The 20174-nt window shown below is 54.8% G+C and overlaps 1 protein-coding gene across 5 annotated transcripts in view; it reads left to right on the forward strand.

The window, feature by feature from the left end:
* Positions 1-946: 946 nt before the first annotated feature.
* Positions 947-20174, forward strand: part of CACNA1E (calcium voltage-gated channel subunit alpha1 E) — a 139144-nt gene continuing 119916 nt past the window's right edge. For 4 of the 5 annotated variants that reach the window (XM_076339696.1, XM_076339702.1, XM_076339698.1 and 1 more), the window contains exon 1: positions 6343-6424. The gene's annotated coding sequence lies outside the window, so the exon portion shown is untranslated. Of the gene's footprint in view, positions 1067-6342; positions 6425-20174 lie in introns of those variants that run through there. The other variant, XM_076339697.1, reaches the window with a different exon arrangement.

A 20174-nucleotide genomic window follows, 5' to 3' on the forward strand; every position in this document is an offset into this window, starting at 1 on the left:
ACCCTGCACCTTCTGGTCTAGTTGTCTATGGGTGCTGTCCAGGGTGTCCGGGAAGGCAAAATGAAGCCCAGGCAGGAGCAGTGGGGATGCACCTCTGCAAACTGGGCCGCAAACATAATTTAAGAAGAGGCCTTGAATGCAACCCCCTCCCACTGGCAGCCCTCAGATACCATGGGGTAAATCTCTGGCTGGTCTGGAGGCATGCATCCCTCCATGTCCCTCATTCCCACAGCTGCCCTTGCTTTGGCTGCTGGTTAAGGGGAGGCCTTGTATTGGAGAATGGCAGGGAGTGCAGGGTTATATTTTGCGTGGATATGTGGTGGCTGGGAAACTCGTGCTTGCTTTGTATGGGAAGAGATTTGGAGGTCCTCATGCCTCAGGAGCAAGGTGTGTGCAGAAAGGGGGAGACCCGGGCTGCAAAAGAGGGGTTGGGGAGCACCAACACTGGCTGGTGGGGCAACGTTGGAGGTCCTTTGCCACCAGTCCCGGCATGGGACCGAGCTGGTCAAATCAAACCTGCTGAAGGAGCTGGGGTGCAGGTTTCTGGGTGCTGCTCCAGCCCAGAAGCTGGGTGGGTGGCTGGTCACGGGGTGGCCGAGCTGTCCTGGGCGGGCAGAGACGCGGCAGTTGGCTCGGTTGTGCGCCCTGTCCTTACGCCCGGTGTGTGTGCAAGGGGGTGTGCCCGGACGGTTCCTGCTCTGTTTTGGCGGAGCTTGTCTCCTTCCCTCCTTTGTTATCCCCCGTCTGCCCCCTCTGGTATATGTGCGAGTTCCCTTTCTCCGATTGTCAGAAATTTCTTTTCCACTGTGTGGGCAGGAGACAGATTTTAACTGTCTCTATTTTCTCCTTTTTTTTTGTATTTCGTTTTATCCCCCCTCCCCCTTTCGTCTCGCATTCCTTCCTTCCCTGCTCCTCTTGTCTCTCCGTCCCTCCTTCCTCTCCCCTCCCTCCCTTTCTCCCTCCCTTCCCCCGGCTCTTTTTCTCCCTTTCTATTACAAATAATGTCTCTGGAATAATATCCCGACCTCGCCCAGCTCTCCTGCAGGAGCCATGCCTCTATTTCCAGGTAAGCGGTAGCCGGCGCTGGCTGCTGGCAGGGATGGTGGCCCCGGGGAGCTCCCACTCGCTTTCCCAAAGTAGACAAACGCTGTCGCCGTGGGGACATCGTGTCCCCCCCACTCGCTGCTACCTGTTGGGGACGGCCGGGAGACGGCAGTCCCCACCAGTTGGGGCTGTCTCCATCCTCCTCCTCTCCTTGAGCGATTCGGTCTCGGTGGACACCTCATCTCCTCCCCTCCCTTCTCCGGCGGCTTTTGTCTCATCCTGGCCGCCGGGGATGCGCTGAGCTCCGGGCGCACGTTGCGCCGTCGCTCCGGGGAAGGAGGACAGGGGAAGGAGCCGGCGGCAGCCAGCGGAGAGAGGTGGGCTGTGGCCCCGGGGGGGGGGCTCTTCTCCCCGCACGGGAGGATGGAGCTGCGCTTTGGGAGGGGACCCCAAGTTTGAAGCTCGACTCCCCGTTTTGCTCCTTCCCGAGGGTTTCTCCGCGGCTGGGGCTCGGCCGTGCCTGGGAAAGCAGCTCTGCTCTGACAAAGTTTTTATTAAGGTAGCCTAGGAGCTGCGGGAGCCTCGGCGCTCTGCTTAAGGTGGCTCGCCGGCCGAGGGAGGGGGGCCGGGGGCGGCCGTCGGGGCCCCGGGCGGCGCGGCGGTGCTGAGGCTCCGGGGCCGGGCTCGGCTGGTGGGGCTGGGGGTCCCGCTGCCCTCGGGAAAGAGCGTGTGGGGGGGCTGTGCCGGGGGGCTGCCCTGCCTCATGCCCCGGGTGGAGTGGGCAAAGCCGGTTCGGGGGTCTAAGCCCCCTCTCTTCCCTTGCCTCAGGTGCCTGAGAGCTTTGAGGGCCCTGGAGAGCCCTTGATCGGATGCAGGGGCAGTGGTGGTGTCTGGCGGTGGGCTGGTTCAGCTCCAGTCCTCCTCTGCCAACCCAAGGCCTCCCAAATGTGCAGGGTCTGTCTTCTTCCCTGGCAGTGCGCAGGCTGCATGGGTGCCCTCACAGCCTCCCCTGCCTGCCCTGGGCACCCAGTGTCTCGTGTTGTCTCCCTGCGCCCAGTGCCCACTTTCTGTGGGTTCGGGTGCCGCTCCTAAGTTTGGTCCCTGCCCAGGTATAGCTGATGGCAGTGATGAGCGAGTGGTCCCCAAAATCAGGGTTTGTTTGCCTTGTTCCTGCAGCTCTCCCGGCTGCTCTTGCATTGCAGAGCGTGTGTTTTGGTGCTTGTGGCTCCTGCTGGCTCTCTGCGCAGCTGGAGGGGGGCCAGGGATAACTCCCCCCCCACGATCCTGAACAGACAAGTGCTACTTGTACCCTGGACCACCCTGCCTTCCCCCATGGGCCGCATCCCCCCGGGTGGGTGATCTCATCCTGCTCTTGGTGCTGACACGAGGCCAGGCTTGGTCCGTGCTGCAGATGGGGAGGTCTGGGCTCAGGATGCTGTGGGATGTGGTGACACTCTTGGCTGGTCTGGATCCATGGCCAGGGCTGTTTGGCAGATGAGGCACAGTGTTACGGAAGGTGCTGTCAGCGAGATGAGACACACATTCACAGCCTCGGCTGCTGCTGCTGGCATCTTTGGCAAGACCGGGGCATAGCTACCACCCGCTGAGTAATTGGAGGCCTAGCGCCATCCACATGGGAGTGTCTTTTGGAGGGGTTCCCTTCAGCTCCCTCTCCCCAAAATGTTTGCATAGCGTTGCTGGCACACGGCAGCAAGCGGGGTGCCAAGGAATCAAGGTCTTGGCTCGCTCCGGTTGGCTTTTGTGGGGGTCTCTCTGCAACACGGATCTCCAGCAGCACAGCACAGGCAGGCATGGCAGAGCCACAGGGCAGGTCTCAGCGCTGGTGGGCTGGGCTCCCCTGGATGCGCATCTACAGGTTTGGGAGATGGAGGAGATGGTTGTGGCAGCAGGCTGTCCCGTGGCACTGAGCTCCCCCATGGTCTCCGCTTCTGCCTGGCTGAGTTTCCTCACTCCTTGGTGGTCCTGGAGGACCTGGAAAGTTTGTTCACTGTAGTTTGGGATGCATTTGCATCCCTTGAATGCCTGGGGGTTTTCTCCTCCTCTGCCTTCACTCAGGACAGTGTAAACCCAGTGAAAGGCCAAGCAAGAGCGTGGCCCATCCCCGTTGCACCTTGGCACCTATTTTGGACAGGCGACAGGTTGATGCTGAGGTACAGAGTCTCCCTCGGGTTCACGCATGCTGCTGAGGGCACTGATGAGCTGAGCATGTGTGTGGGATCTCCCGGCTGGTGGTGCCTTTGACCCCCTGCAAACAAGACTGTCCCTGTGGCCGTGTGAGTCTGCAGCCCCCCGCGCCCCCTCCCCGGTGTGGTTGAGTCAATGCACCCACCCACTGCATCCAGTGCGTGAGTCACAGGCTTTTCATACACTGGTGTGAATCACTCGCACACAGCCACACTGATGACTTTAGTGACAGCTGAAAAGAGAAAACAATCCCCCCACCTCTCCCCCATCACCACTGCTGCTGCCACTGGGCTCCTTGCTCACAGTGACCCAAGAAAAACTTCTGCGAGTGGCACCCTGGTACTGGCAGCTGGAGTTTCTGCTAACTTTCTGCATTCCGTGGTTGGGTTGATCCATGGATGCCACCGAGGATGCTCATGGCTGAAATGGATGGCTGGACACTGGGCTGATGCAGCCTGGAGGATGGCTTTTCTGCCTTGGTGCTAAGGAGGCTCTGCTTGCTAGATTGGGGTGAGTGTCACGGTGTGCTCAGCCATCCCTTGGCTCATCCGTCAGGGCAGGGCACATTTTGGGCCAGTTTTCCCAAGGCTGTTCCATTTTCCACCTCCATCTCTCTGGGGACGCCATGTGGAGATCTGGAGCCCCATCCAGGCGGCCTGTTCTTCCCTCTCCCCTAGCCCACTGGGATGCAGTAGGACCGTCTGGGCCCCAGCGTGAGTGGCTGGTGATGAACAAGAGCTGTCAGTGAAAAAAGCCAGATCCCCCCCCATGGCTTCGGCTGCTCCTCTCCCCGGTGCTGCTGGCTGGCAGATGGTCACGGCCAGCATCTCGGCTGGTGGCTGGGATGCTCTTTGCTCCCCTGCCAGAGGCTGGGGCTGTGTCTCCACTTCCCCCCCTGGGGCCGGAGGTGACTGTTTTAACAGGAAGATGCTTGTTAATTAACCTCCCCAGGGATTGCCTTCCTGGCACTGCTGGAGAGAGCCTAAAGCAGGGGGCTGGAGGAGGCTGGTGGGGATACTGCCTTCTCCTGCCTGCCTGGGCAGGGGACCAGGGCAATCCCGCATCCCTCACCACCAGGTACAGGCTCAATAGGAGTTAGTGGAGCATCCCTGTGCCCCACTCAAGCAGTGCAATTGGAGGGGGATATTAAATAAATCCAGTGCTTTGCACCTCTACAGAGCTCAGGGAAGGCACAGGTGAGGAGCGGATCAGACAGGCTTCCCAGGTGCCTTCCAGGTCCCAGCCTGCCCCTCAGCCATCTCCTGCATCTTTTCCATGCTGCTTTGCTTTATTGCTGCCTGTTGCTTTTGTAAAAGCTCTTCCTGCTCCTCCCTCCTGGTGCCGGTTCCCCACCAGCATGTCCCCTCCTTCCTTCCTGCTCCCCGTGGCTGAAATGAAGTGCTGGAGTATTTCAGGGATGTCAAAACATACCATTAGTCACAGCTGTGAGGTCTCATGCCTGGGGAGAGGCTGCTGAGCTCTCTGTCACGCTGAGAAATGAGCAGGGCAGGCTGGAGCCGGGGATTGGGGGGCAAAGGCTTGGTGGCAGCCCAGTGAGGGCTTTGGGGTTTCTCCCTTTCCGGTATCTCTGGCATCACTGTGACTTAGCTTTGAGCAGCAGGTTGGATCAGAGGTCCCCTGGCATGAATTATTCTGCAATTCCCCTGTGATATTGAGATGTGGCATCTGCAAAATGAGGGGCTATGTCCCCCCAGCAAAGCAGGGGGGTTCTCCCCAAAAATACCATGCCAAGGGGACCCTCCAACTGTGTTCAAGTTCCTATGTTAGTTATCGGCTCAGAAGGGATGTTTTCCTCCTCTTCAGCACAGAGAGGTGTTATCTTTAGTGCTTTCCATGCTGGGTTACATGCCCCCTGCCTCAGAGGCCACCTCTTGCGGACCTAAATCAAATATTGGGTTTCCTGGGCAGTTATTTAAACAAGGCAGCACGGGCACAGAAACACCCGCTGCTGGCAGAGGCGCAGAGCCCTGCTGCCCCACTTGCCATCTGCAAGCATCTGTGCTTCCCAGCCCAGCTCAGGTTTGTTGTTCTTCTATTTCTTTGGTACCAAAATACTCTTATTTCCTTTCATTTAACAAGCAGGGAATGGGGGATCCTGTTAAAAACACACTGAGCTCCTGGTGTAAAGCACCTGTCTGATGGCATGGGCAAGATGCTAGAGATGCCGGAGCCTGATTTTGGTTCTCTCTGGCACTGCTCCCCTCTCCCCTGGCTTAGCCAGTCGGCAGAAAGCTGCTCAAAGTTGTCAAGCTCCCTGTGGGAGGGGTTGAGCTTCATCTCCTCCTGTGATTCTCTGAGGATTGCTGTCTATAAATAAGGACCAAACCAGCCGGAAAGGTGCCTTAAAGCACGGAGGTGTAGGCAGGCCTGGGCGATGATGAGCCTTACCCCTGTGAGCAGATTCCCGAAGAGGGCCGATTAAGCTGTGGCTAATGTTTTTATGAAGCTTTCTGGTTCAGCAAAGCATTTGCATTTCCCCTGCCTTGTTTTTCCAATCTGTGTGCAGAAGGTGGGCTTTAACCCCTTGTTACCCTGGGTGTGGCAAGGGGTCCATCTGCTTTGTGCCCTCCAACGGGGACCAGCACAAGTGCTTTTAGGAAACTGGTTCACGCTGGGCAGCTCGTTTGATGTTGACCCATCCTTGAGGGTGACTTTTGGGGATGGGTGCTGGAGGGTGAAGGGCTCTGTGCAGCCTGGCACTGCTAGCAAAGAGCCCTGGAGAGCTTGCCTCTTCCTGCAGGCAGAGTGAGCCTGCTTCCCAAAACCAGGGCAGCATGCAGGCACGCTGCCTGTGCCGCCCTGCCCGCCACGGGGGTGCGAGTCTTGCTGGGAGCAGGGGTTTGTGCGGTGGTGGGAGCACACAGGCACAGCTCCAGAGAGAAACCCCAGCTCCGGTCTGTGCTCAGGGCATGGATCCAATCCCCGTGGTGGGTGGGAAAAATGCAAGCCTCTCCCCTCCAGCCCTACAGCATCTGCTCTGCAAAGCCAGTGTGCATTTGCTGAGGCTTCCCGAGCAGGGCTGGGAAATAAAACCCAGTTTAACATTAATTAAGCTGGGTCCTTCAAGGAAAGGCGCGCACCTCTTCTGCATGTTTCCATGTCCTGGATGAGCCCTGTGGTGGGCCAGGGTGGCTACTTCCAAGTTGGCTGCGTGGTGAGTTTTAATTGAAATCTTGTGTGCTGACTGTGCCTGAGAAAATCAGGCTGTAACTAACGGGAGTTGCTCAAGACAGTGGCTAATTACCATGATTAACTGAGCAACACTTTGGGTGACTCTTCTGCCTGCTCTGCACTCTGCCAATCATCCCAGCCCCTGGTGAGTGGCTGCAGCAGCCAGGGCAGGATGGTACCCTGTTTACCCAGGGGTGTGGGGAGGAGGGTGGGAGATGCTGCACAGCCCCCTGGCAGTGGGGCAGTCTGTCTGGCCATCGCTGCTGCTCTGCTTTCTGTATAAACAAGGTTTTTGCTCTCTGGAGGCAGTGGGCGTGGAGGCATTGGTTCCATGGGCATGGCTGGAGCTGGGACCCCTCCTGGGGGGTGATACGGGGTGAGAAACTCCATCTTAAAAGTGTGAGTTGAGGCATGAGGGACCATGCTGGGAAACGGGATCCAGCCCTTGAGTTGTCCCCATCCCATCCTCTGTGGGATTTTTCTCTCTCATTGGGTCCCCCCTTCATTTCTGCCGCATCAGACAATGGCTTTGCCTGTTTGATCAGTAGCTTACTAAGCAACCTTAAAAAAAAAAAAACCCACCCAAAACTGTTTACAAAACATATTTCCACTGATGCAAAGTGAGTCTGGTTCTGTGGGCTGCTGCTCGCTGGCTCTGCTCAAAATGTGTCACTTGCACCGATGGTTATTTTTAGAGCCAAGGTTTGCAAAATGCAAAGGCTGGGCAGGTTTTTCCAGGGTGCCAGATTTCTGGGAGGAGGAACGGGGGGACCAGGGTGATCTCTCGCTCTGTGCCGGTGCGTGGCGGCTGCTGCTTTCACCAGTGTCCTCTGGCGAGACAATGCTCACGTGGCTTTTCCCATCTACATGGGGATTTATAAATGCTTTATATGCCTTCTCCTTTTCCTTTCTCCTGGTCCTCCTTGCTTTGTGTTCAGTGATACTCCATCTTCGACAGCTGGTGCTTCCCTGGAGGCTACTCCAGGTCCCCAGTGTCTCTGTTGAGGCCAGCTGCTGTGCAGCCCTGCCTGTCCTGCCGGCCCCTCTCCTTGCCTGTACCTCCTGTGTTTCTGCTCCAGGAGCTCAGGACCCTACCTGCTGCCGCCTGCTCTGCCGGCGGTGTGAGCTCAGGCTGTGCCAGGGCAAACATTTGGGTACAAACAGCCAGGGAGGCAGTGGGAAGGGGTTGGAGGAGATGGGGAGTGCAGCCCCTCTGTTCCCTGTGGCAGCCGAGCTGTCTCTAAGTTCAGTGTCGGGATGGAAAGGCAACAGGAATGGGTTGGATGTCAGCCCTGCTTTCTCCTCAGGCGCTCTGGGGCTGGATGGGTGCAGTGACCCCGTGCTTATGGGCCCAGCGGCTGTGGGAAGCTGGTCCTGACAGGAGAGCATTGCTTCGTCCATGTTCACCTTCATACCTGTCTGTGCATCTCTTCTACCCCCTTCCAACCTGCTTCTGACCCAGGCTGGAAAGCCATTGGTCTTGCACCCTATACCCTGACCCCAGCCTACTGCTTGGCTTCTCTTAAACCCTCTCCTGCTCACTTTCTCAGCTCATTGCAGCTGGGTGCTGAGGTCTGGGGGCTGCATCCCCTTCCAACCCGGCCTGTCCCAGAGCTGTCATCCCTGGGACTGTTCCAGGGCCATCCCTTCAGTAGCTCCTGGCGGGGGAGCTGGCGCGGGGAGTGGGGCTGGGCTGAGTGCACCCCCAAGCCCCTCTCCAGCATCAAAAGCACTGCCGGGTCTTGGAGCACTTTGCGGTTGGAGGGCAGTGTCACAGGGGATGAGGGATGCCCTCAAACGCCTTCTTGTGTGTTGGGGTGATGCTGAGCAAGGAAAGGAGGAAGACAGCTCCTCATGGTGCAGCTTCGTGGCCCGGGGAGTCTGTGGGCATCCTGTGTGTTGGACCAGCGTATTGCAGTGCGGTCTGGTGGCCACGCACAGAGGTTTCCCCAGCCTTGGAGACAGCAGTTTGGTTGAAGTTAAAATGCTTCTGTGGAGTGAAGCTGGTTTGCACCAGGCAAATTCACGAGAACAAGCAAGAGGGGTGAGAAGAGGGTAAAAGCTTTGAAAAAACCCATATTTGATGTTGCATGTTGGAATAGGAGGTTGAAGGTTTGAAGGCTTTAGGTTTGAAAGCCATTTTTCAAATCTGGTGGTGTTTTTCTTCTGGTGGATGTGATACAAAAAGCAAAACTGAAATGAAGTGTCTGCTGTGGTAGAGTAGAGTAGACAGTTTCCACCAGCTACAAATGACCTTTTTTTTCCCCCTTTCTCTTGGCACTTTTTTCCCCCAGCAACTTCTGGAGCTGACACTTTCTTTGCTCAGCAGGTCTCTCCTGCCCTGGGCACGGCTCCCTGCCCTGCACCCTGGGCTGGCAGCACTCGCATGTGTTGTTAAAGGTCTGGGAGGGGGAATTTCTCACTCTGCTGCGGGGTTTTACCCTTCTCCCAATGAGTTATGACAACGCACAAGTATTAGCCTTGGTCCTTGCTCTTGTGTAGGACCTTTGGAGAGGTGTTGCTCTTCTCCCAGCACCGCATGGCCGGGTTACAGCTGGACATGGAGCTGGGCAGCAGGGATGCTGCAGCTGGCTCTGCCTGCTTTCTTTTCCAGTGCCTGTTTCCAGCCAACTGTCAAAACTTACTCAGTCGTCCTCATGTCTCACTTGACTTACTTGTGACTGTCGTGACTTTGTTTTAGTCACTTTATCTGTTTTGCTCATGCAGAAAGCTGTTAGTGTTGCTGGGAGGGTTTGTTAGCCTTGAAGCTGTCACCTGTTTCCTACTTGTTATTCCAGGTAGTTAATTTTCTTTCTGCTCCTTGAGAGCTGGAGCTTGTTTTCCCCGTGATTCCCTTCAGAGGAAGGCGGCTTTCCAGACTCTGCCCTGGAGAGGGCTGCTGGGGTGATGGAGACGGCTTTGGTGTGCCTGGGGATGGGGCTGTGGCTCAGACCCGGGCTCAGACCCGCCGCTATCCATCGTTGGGATTTTTGCGTGACTCGAGCTCGCTCGGAGCAAAAGCTGCAATCTGAATTAATGTTTTAATTATCTTGGCCTCTTCCCCAAAGGCTGTTCTCTTTGTTTTTAATTTTGGAAAGCTCTCATATGCGATCTCTCTCTTCTCCTGCTCCCATAATCTGTACCGTGCAGCTCACCCCAGGAAGTGAGCCGAAGGCGTGGATGCTTTCCCTGGCATGAAACACAAACTGCTGCCGGGGGCTGAGGAGCAGCTCCTGGAAAGCAGGCAGGTGGGCAGCTCAAGCACTGATCCCACCAGGGCTCCTGCCACAGCATCCGCGCACCAGAACAGGCGAGTTTCTTGGCCCAGGCTTTCAGAAGAGGCACTGGGTAATGAGATGGGGAGCTCCTGCATTGTGGATCTCCTAAAGCTGCGTCTCCCAGGGGTGCAGGTGATGGAGGAGAGCGTGATGCTCTAATCTGAGCATCTTGAAGGTGTCACCAGCTGCTTTTGTAAAGGTGGACCTTTGTATGCATTAGGCCTGTAACCGCGAGGGGTGTGGGTCTTGCTGGGGTGCTCCGTGCCCTGGGGAACGGCACGCAGGTTGCAGAGGATGGGGGCAATTCCCGGGGCTGATGAACACCGTCATCTCCGCACTGAAGCGAGGAGGGGGGTCAGTTCTCAGCAGCACTGTGCTCCTCCTGCCAGGGGAGACATGGGCAGGGGAGGGGGCTCTGGGGCACTGCTGCTTGTTTCTCTGTGCCCGGAAGAGGGGGAGAAAGGAAAGCATGTGCGCACACACGTGTGTGTGATACTCTAGCCCTGTCATCTTCAGAGCAGTATCCTACCTTCGGTGCCAGCGCAGGAGAGCTGGGGTGAGGCGATGAGAAGAAAGGCTGAAGCTGTTTTATTGGATCAAGTATGTATTTTATTAATAAAAGGCTTATGCTGTGTTTGGAGCGCCCTGCAGCAGGAGCAGTATTGTGTCAAAATGAGGATTTAAATGCTTAAAAAAAAAATCAAGTTGGGCAGATATGAGAGCGCAACTTACGGTATTTTCATCTCGCTCTGTTATTCATCAGTTCCCTTAATAATTCAGGTTTGTTTTATATTAGAGGAGACTAGACAAGGCAAATAAGTTAAGTGTGGCTCTTGGAGTTACAGAGTAAGTACTGAGGCTTGACAGTTCTCCCTTCCAGGTGATATTGGATTCTTGCTATTGGAAAACACGAGTACCCTGCATCAGGAACCGATCACCCCATTTCATGCTCTTGTAGCACATCAATATTAACACTGCTTTATGGGATTGCGTTGAGAAATGTTTATATCTGACCAGGTGAGGCTGTTTTGCTGTGGTGGTCTAAACTGTACTGGCGTACTGGGGTGGGAAGGACCCTTGGCTCAGAAGTGCAAATGGAGGTCTCAGCTGTATGGTGATATTTGTGTGTGTAAAATGAGGATTGAGGGAGATCTTTGAGTGCTGACCTTCCCAACCCCTGCCTCGGTGTGGGGCTCCTCTAACTGAGGCTGGACTGGGTGGATGTAATCAACAGAAATAGGTGCTGCCTGCGTGACGCTGGCGCCTTTGTGCACGTCCTGCACTGCTGCCGTTAAATCACCCGGGCTGCCGGTGGCTATTGCTGTGCATCACTGGGAGGAGAAGACAAATAACTTCCCTCAGGCTGTGCGCGGTTCCCAGCACAATACATAAAAGCTGTCTCAGAGTATTTAATGTGTTTCCAAAGGGCTAGGGGGTATGGGTGGCTTGAAACGTCTCCTTGCGTGCTGGTTGCATTAGATGTTGTTGGATTTTAGCCCCTTTTCTCCCCCTTTTTTTTGGGGAGGGGTTTCTAGTTCTGTGGATTCAAGGGTTGAAGGCTGCAGGCTCTGGGCTGCCGTATCATGCTGTTTCCTCCAGCCAAGGAGATGCAAACATTGCATTGGGATATAGAAACATGTAAAAATCATAATTTGTGCTCTAAAAAATGAGCTGAAAACAATTAGCGCTTCTTGTATTCATGTTTTCTGGTCTATCTCTGCTTTCTGAAGCTTTGGGGCCAAAGAGGGAGTGGAGGGAGGGCTGAAAGGGACTTCTGGTCCAGTCTTGTTCTGGCTGGGGAGCAGTTTATTCTGGTGGCCTCTCAGCGATGCTTGGTGTGGTTGAGGATGTTGTTACCTCTGTTTCCTCTTCTTAATGCCAAACAACTGCACTTCTTCCCACCTTTCCTCCAAACTCATGCTTTTCCAAATTGTGCTTTTTTTTTCTGGACTCTTCAGTAAATCAGCATCTTCCTTGGTGTGTGTTTTGTTTGGTTCCCCCCCCCCCACCCTGAGGCCTCAGTGGCTGGGGTTGCTTTAGGGATTGTCAGACAACGCTGCTCATCTAGTGCTGAGCCAGGATTGCACCTCTGTAGCAGGTGCGTGGGGCTGGTCCAGCCCTTCCTCTTGAGTGAGCTGAGACTTCCTCCATTTCCTGACTCCAGGCCCCAGCATTTTCAGAAATAACCAAAACCTCATTAGATTTGCAGGATCCCTCAGGCACACAGTGGTGGATTGGGATGGCAGCCTGTCCCCGGCTACGCAGCAGGACCTAGAGGCTAAGCTTTGGTCAGAGCATCCCTGTGGTGCTGTGCCCTGCACTGGGGCTGGACTGGCTTGGATGCTGCAGCTGGGTGGCACCACCATGACTCTCTCCCAGCCCGGGATGGTGCACGCCAGCAGGGTAGGTGAGATGCATGGAGAAACCCTGTGAGGAAGAGGGGGGAGAGCTCACTCCAGCCAAAATGCTGTGGCTTGGCCACCCACTCGTGCCTGCCTGTGCTGCTGGGGGCCGTCTCCCTCCCCAGTGCGGGACAGGGTGTTAGTCACATGCCGCCAGTGTTAGTCACGTCAGGAAGCGTGCCGGGGCCAAGGTGATGACGCCCATGTGAGCCAGGAGAGTCATAGGTAGAGCCTATTTTTAACAAGGATTACTCTGGGTCCAGAGGGGATTAATTGGTCCTGGCGCAGTGGCTGACATGGGGTCCCAGGACACCATGAGGGTCGGGTGAGCCATGGCAGGAGCTGCAGGAGACATGGGTGGTGCAGCCCAAGGTGAGCACCCGTGGGCTTTCCCCCCCTGCACACTGTAAGCATGCTGGGGCTGTGCTGCTGCTGCGAGGCTGGCTGGGGTGAGGGGCTCGCTGCCCAAGGCTTTCCTGGATGAAAAACTTATGGCTGGGTTGGAGCTGGCCCTGGGGATGCCAAGGAGTATCAGTAGCTCCATGCAGGCTTGGCTGGTGCCAAGCCCCTGTCCCTTGTCCACCGCCCTGCACTGCTGTGACCAGGCGCTTGGCATGGGAGCGGGCCTGAGCCCTGTGCATCCTGGCACATCACTCTGGGGGGATGCGATGGTCCCTGGGGTGAAGCACAGCAACAAGGATGGGTGAAATCAGGCCAGGTCCTATTTGGTTTAGGATGAGCCCTTGTCCCTTCTGCCAGCCCTGGGTAAGTCCCTTTAGGTGACAGCATGGTGGCTGCACTCTCGCCTGGGCAGTGTGGGGCCAGCCTGTGTTCCTGTGCCCTGCTTTGGACCCGAGGGCAAAGGTGCGGGTTTTACTACTTAAATAACAAGCTGCTGAAGTGGATGCTGAATATGAAAGCAGCAAGGGACCGTGGTTAGTGTTGTCCTTTTGGAAGGAAACACGATAGCAAGCTGTTATGGAAGGGTTTTTTCTTCCTTCTTCCTTTTGACTTAATTTGGCATTCACAGCGCGGGGAGTTTCTGGGAGATGGCATGAGGCTTCTTCTACTCCGGGTTTTTTCTTTTCCTTGCTACAGTAGCTTTAGAAATTTATCATCACTGCTCTGGTTTTGGGCTTTTTTTTCTCTGGCATATGGAAGTAGCAAGCTTGGAATAAATGCGATTCGTTAGCCGTTTCAAGCAGGCTGTACGTACACGGTGCTCTACGTCTCATGGCAGACTGGGATTTTTAGAAATGCTCTGTACTGGCCTTGTGTTAAAGCTCCTGTGGGCTGCGGAGAGCACCCGAGCCTCTTTAGAGGATGCATTGCTTGGTGTGTAGCATCCTTGGTCAAAACCTGCTCGGGGGGGTTAGGCTGTGCAGTGGGGTCTGTGCCCATAGCACTACTTCCTGGGCTCCAGATGTGCTGGGTCACATCTGGACCAAGCAGTGCACCATAGCTGTGCGCTTAGTGCTGTGGTCCCCATCCAAATTGTTCACTTTGATTTTCAAATGGGATGAGAAAGCCCAAAGGCGAAAGGAGGCGTTGGCTCGGCTCCTGGCTGTTTGATGGGGCGGTGCGGGAGACACCCAGCTCTCGGCAGCGGGGTGAATACCTGGGCTTGATCTTGGACCCACACCAGGCTACAGGTGATTCAACGCTTTGGCTGGAGGTCCGAGGTGGCTGGAAAGAGCCTAAAGCCGCTGTGGACTATTCTTGCCTCTAAGAAGTTTCTCCAGAGGGTTAACTTGGGCACTGAGGCTGCGTTGAGTCTTGTGTCTAGAAGTCCCTCAGTGGCTGTGTGTGATCTGCAGTCAGCCTTGCATCCCCCGCACCATGGGGATGCTGACTGCTTGGAAAGTTCTTCACGGTCGGCTTGACAATTTTTTTGTGCACTTGCTGGTGTTAACAAGCTTCACTGTTGCATTTCTGAGGCCAGGTTTTCTGTGCAAAATAAAAATAAGTGTGGTGGAAATGAGCCACAAGTGTGAGCAGCGAGGAGTGGCTTGGGGAGGGGTGTGGGTATGAGTGGGTGCTCTGGCAGCCGGACCCGCAGTCGGCGCTGGGTGATGCAGGGTGTCTTGGGAGGCGCAGGAAGGGCAAATATTGGGAGTGCTGCAGATGTGTATCCTCAGTGAGTGGCTTGTCTCGTACGGAGCGAGACATGGTCTGTGTGTGCAAGCCCAGTGATGGATGGGGAGATGTCCTGAGGGTGTGTGGATTGCGCCTGGGAGGTGGCTGGTATGTAGGGTGTCTGCTCTGGTCTGTACTTGGCTGACAAAGGGGGTGGCCCATGTGTAGTAGCTTTGACTTGAAGGTGCTCAGTACTTTGGCTCAAGGGTGTTTTTGGAGGAGAGATGGGACAGGTTTATGTCTTGGTGTCCAACTGGTGCTTCCTTGATGAGGGATTGTGTCCAAGAAAGGGAAGGGCAGGGGGAGAGGGGACAGCGAAGGGCTGGACACAAAACCGCCTTCTTCCCCATTGGGATGCTAAAATTTCACTCGGAGGCTTTAGGCGAGAAAAAAGGACCAGGACAGACCAGTTGCCTTCACCTATTTTCCTGGACACCAGTGCAGGTTATGAGCTGAGCATCACTTGCAGAGGGGGTGATGAGCTGAGCAGTGCTGACCCCTGTGGAGCCTGCACCGGGTGCTCTCTGAGACTGAGAATCCCGTCTGGGTGCTCACAGGCTTTAAGCATCTTCTGTTTTCAGCTGGGGACTGTAACAAATTGCTGGCCTGTTTGTAGGGGCTGTCCAGCCCATTGCAGTCAGAGGGAAAGGTGTAAAACCCAAGGAAGCATGAATGTTGTGTTCCTGGATGGTGATTCTGCAATAGCGTGTAGCATAACAGGGTTTTAATACAGCCCCAGGCAGACCAACAGGCACTGGAGGAAGGCTGGAGCCCTTGCAAGCAGTTCTGTTGGTGGCTAACACACAAACAAGGTTTAAACCCAGAAAATGACCTGGTTTAAACCCTAAATGTTGTATGGGAGTTGTGTATCAGCTCCAGCTTGGGAAGTGTGGATGTGTCAGCATGGTACCCTCCTGGGAGGGATGAATTTTGGTCACTGCCACTGGGATGGATGGAGGTGGGGGGCTGGGGACCATGAAGATAATTTCTTGCATCACCCCAGCTTGCTCAAACATCTTGCTAGTGCTCTGAAGCCTGCCGGCAGACGGTGGATGGCTGACATGGGAAAATCCATGGCGTTAAACTATTTAGGAAGGAGCAAGTGGGCAAGAGGAGAGAGGGGGAGTGACGCTGCCAGAAATAGCGTTGCCCGTTTCTGAGTCGCTGAGGCTCTGAAAGTGAATGGTCTCTGGTGTCCAGCATGAACATGCACAAGGGGGTGGTGGTGGGCAGTGCCAAATTACACGGCAGCGCCAGACAGCTGTGCCAGAGGAGAAACCCCCGGGCGGCTGCAGGCTGAGTGACAACCGCCGGCAGTCTTGCGCTGCTGGTCCTCAGCCATCCTCGAGATGTCTAAAAATTACAGATGGCAGTTTCCTAGTGTAAAAAGAGCTGCATGCCACCCGTGGAAGAGCCTCGTTTGCCTTCCTGGAGACAGAGAGAGAGACGGATGGGGGGGCCACCAATTAGCAGCCGTTTCTGCACTCCACAACATGATTGCCGATGTTTGCAAATATGATAAAGTCCAAGCACAAACACTGTTGTAAAAGGGCCAAATTCATGATAGTTATGAGCTAATTCAGCTGTCGGGTATTATTTCAGTGAAGAGATGGGGCTGACAAGTGAAGCAGTCGGCTTGGGTCAGAGCAAAGCTCCTTCTAGCTCCGTGCCTGGTGTGGCTGCTCAGCCAGGACTGTGGAGGATGCTGGGCTGGACTGGTGCATGTCTTAAGAAATATAAGGAATAGTGTAAGAAATAGGATGTACGTTGCTCTTTGCCTGCTGGATCTTCCCAGGCTCTGACTATTGTCGGTGCAGAGCTTGGCGATTGCAGCTAGGCTGCCATTCCTGGCTGTGCCTGCCCTCCTCTCCTCCATGAATTAGTCTCATCCTTATTTTGAGCTCGTTTGTGCTGTGCGTAAGTGTCCCACGAAGCAGTTATCTGGCAGGAAGGTTGCTTTGGTATAAATTATTCCGAGTAACGTGCTTCAGAGGGATGAAAGAGCAGCAATGAAATAATGCCACAAATAAAGAGGAGAAGAAGGGGAGGCAATCGTGGTATTAACAGCTCTATGCCAGCAATTGTAGTAAACTGGTAAAAGAAGGGGAAGCGGAGTGCATGAGCTTTCTTCAAAAGAAGGAAAATTTTGAGGAGGAGAGGGAGCCTGACGATAAGGTGGTGGCTTTGATCCCAAAGGGAGGTGCTGGAATTGCTGGTGCTAATGAAGCAAGGCAGACAGTGGGCGATAAAACATCATTGTCGCTGGGGTTTGGAAGGGGAATTGGCACCAGCATTTGGGGGCAAAGCTGCATTGTTGGAGGGAGGGGAGGCCACCGATGGCAGCTGGGGTCCAGCTGGACATATCCGAAAGAGCAGCGCCTAAAAATGCTGTGCTCTGTGCCTGTCCTCTTGCCCAGGTGGTTTCCAGAAGCGCTGACCTCTTGCTTCGCACCTTAGGGAAGCGGCTGGGCTTGTGCCCAGGCTGGCTTAGCCCACGACTCCCCAACGTGTCCACAAGCATGGACATGGAGCCTTTAGGAGCCCGAAGGAAGCACCCAGGCTTTCCTGAGGGATTTGGTGGCGTCCCCTGAGGAGAAGGGCTCCTGGGACTTCCTGGGAGTGTGTGCATTGGGTAGGAGGTGAGGACTGGGCACTTGCTAAGCCAGGTTACTAGTCCTGGTGGAAAAAGCAGGACTGCCAAAATGTTCTTTTTAGCTCCCCATAAATATTTATTTGTTTTCCTCCCATCTCCCATACTGTAGGAGACTGGGGAGAAACTGGGCTCAGGGAATGAGCTCTGGGTGTGTGTGGCAGCTTGGAGAGGCTGAGGGTGGAAGGGACAGGTGAGGATGAGGAGGGGAAGGAAGGGCAGGGGCTGGCCCAGGCTTTTGCCCCTGAACAGCCGGGTGTCCTGGGACATGTTCTCCTACCCTTTGGACCCAGCAGGGAAGCTGGTTGCTTGCTAAAGGGCCCTCAAGGCCCCATTTGTGCATCTGTTATGCTGACAGGCAAGAAATACCTTTTTATTGTCCATTTATCCTGACCCAGCTCAAGCCAGGATAAGGTAAAATGCAAATCCACTCAGTTCCCTGCAGTGTGTAAGGTAAACAGGGAAGGTTTATAGAAGACCTGGGTGAAGGAGCAAAAGGAAAACCTACCTTTCCTCCTTTTAGATTGAATCAGGAAAATCTTGCTCTACTTACCCAGTAATTTGGCCTGCTTGTGTGATGCCCACCCCATCAGGTGCTCTGGCTTGTCCTTGGCTGGTGAGGACCTCGCAGCCGCGTATGCATAGCACACTTTCTTCTCCTAGTCTTCAGCATGGCAGGACAGACTTATTCTCTATCCCCTTCCCTTCTTCACCATGCAATTTGTGCAAGAGAGTGTCTTTTTTTTCTTTGCACAAACAATAAGACCTTTTCAGTGAGTCTTTGTACATAATGAGAACAAAAGTCAAAGAAGAATAAAGCCTGCCGTCGCTCACCTTTAAAGCATCCCTTTGTTTTAACCTCTCGGGGTGCTGTGACTCCTTGTGCCGGGAATCTGATGTTTGCATGATCGTATAATTGCTTTTGTGGGTCTATTAAGTAATGACACACATTGTGGTTTGTGAGTCACCTCAGCGAAGGCACCGTTGGAAATGAGAACTCTTTCTCCCTGGCTTTGCTAGGTTAAACAAGAATTTTGTTGTTATTTTTGTTAAGTTTCCCGGCTGGAGGGAAGGAGGGCAGTCTGAAAGGGCTGCCAGTGAGCCCGGTTGGGGTGAAATGCAAGGAGGGAACCCAGAAGGCTGGCCTGGGAGATGGCCATGGGATGCTGTAGTCCGAGCCATGTGTGTCCTTCCTGCCCCATCCCAGCAGGCAGTTCCTGGCTAAGCCAGACGTTTTTGGAGAAGCTGTAAGCCGTAGCACGAAGCCAGAATCAGGCATGTGCTGGCGATTCCCGGGATGCACAGGGTGCCATCCAGACCGACAACCACCCTCTGGGGAGCCCAGACCGAGCAGCTCCTGGGTCTCATGGTCCATCTTGGGACCGTGTGTGTTCAGCCTGCCTTGGCACGGGGGAACAAACTTTTCCTGGGGCAGTGCTCTGGAGGCCTGAATGCTTCATGGTTCCCCATTTTTCCTTCTGTATTTGCATCAAATCCTCTTTGTATCTGTGGTTTCAAGCTGACCTGGGTTTCTGATCTGCTACATCAAAAGCAATGCCCTGTTCTCAGCCCCTTCCTGCATGCTGCCTCATTTCAGGTGCTCCAGAGTGAGGAGCAAGGGCTGGGCTGTCTTCTGCCAGCAGTGTTTCCCAGAGACCTGTCTATTTATTTTTTTTTTTAAAGCATTTCTTTTTGTGTTGCACAGCAACTTCTAACACACCCTGGTTCATGCTGGCAGCTCCTCTCTATACCTTGGCAATTCTTGCAGCTGCTTTTGGGCTGAGAGTAATGGGGACTGATGCTGAACCCTGATGTCATTTGGGGTCACTTGTCCTCTTTGAAATGAACTAGTTTAGGCTGAGTTACGGGGCTGGGCTCGGCTTCCCACATCCCCAGGTGCAGGAGCAGCCGAGGTGTGACGTGCAGAGCCATCTCTGCTGCTGCATGCTAATTAAAGCATAAATTCAGGCTGTCCTTGGGATGGTGGTGCTCTGTCTGTGACTACCTGTATGCACTGGCTCTTGGCTTGCCAAATATCCAGGGAATGGCAGGCTGGGATGTGGAGACGCTGCTCTCCCTGTGCCCATGGCTGTGTGAGGGGACGGTTTTGAGGCCTATGAGCTCAGGGCTGTTTCCATACATGCACTTTATGTTGGCTGTCTGCCCTGCATTGCAGGAATGATAGGCAGCCCAGGAGGATCGTTGTGCCTTTCTGAGGAAAACCTCCTCGCGGTGGGAGCCAGAGGGAGGAGGGCAGTGTGGCCCCAGAGGGGTGACAGCCTGCACTCTTGTGCAGGAGCAGAGTTATATTCCTGGAGGGTGGCCCGGTGATTACAGCTGGAAATTATCTTAAGAAGTCCTTGCTCTGCCCTTCTTTGGAAGGCAAACTCCTAAGGGCACGCGCTGTGCATATGCGTGTGCATATAGTTCCAAGCACTGCTGGTTTCTAGATGCTGCTGTTGCACAGATCACGGCTTTCTTTCCTGTGCCCGATTATTTCTATTGCCAGACTTGGTCCTGTGCTGTTTGCAGAGCAGCGGTGCTGTGCTAGGCGAGTCCAAGTCCAGCACTTGCCTGCTGGAGTGATACCTCTCCCCTTGGCCCTGCTGAGGGGAAGAGCTTGTACGAGGAAGGGAAACGCTGAGCTGTGCCGGGCATCGTCCTGCGTTCCCCATCTCTGCCCATGGCTGATGGCACACACGCTATTAGGTCTGCCTGTGCGTGTTTTCTCTGCCTTCTGGGGTTGGAACTGGGATGCTGGTGTGGGGCTGGTATTGGGGGTGGCAGGTTGCAGGCATGATGGATGTGCGATGAGGGGTACCTTGCCTTGAGATGCAGAAACATCTGCCTGTCTGGCACTGAGGGGCGCAGGAAGAGGTGAAGGGATGAGACGGTCCCAAAGGTGGTGCTGGAAGAAATTTGGGCATCGAGTTGTTTGTCAGGATGGGCATTCCCAAGCACCGGGACACCTTGCTGTCCATGCCTGGTGCTACCCCATCACTGAAATCCCTGTGTCAGGCCAGCCAGAGCCTCACTGCCGCCCCAGCAGCATCGTGCCTGCCCCTGGCTGTGCCCCGAAAGCATCCTCAGGCCTGGGGCTTACTGCCTACAGCCAGCCCTGGGGCTGGGGGTCCTGCTGCCCTGGCAGTCTCTGGCTCTCCTGTCTCTCTGTGCCGGAGATGGAGGGCTGATTTCTTTGACATACATTTATATAAATAATAGTGGTGGTGTTTAACAGTTGCTCTTAAAGGAGAGATGAGATAATTT

The sequence above is a fragment of the Aptenodytes patagonicus genome, chromosome 5 (genome assembly GCF_965638725.1).
Source record: "Aptenodytes patagonicus chromosome 5, bAptPat1.pri.cur, whole genome shotgun sequence".
Classification (NCBI taxonomy): Eukaryota; Metazoa; Chordata; class Aves; order Sphenisciformes; family Spheniscidae; genus Aptenodytes; species Aptenodytes patagonicus.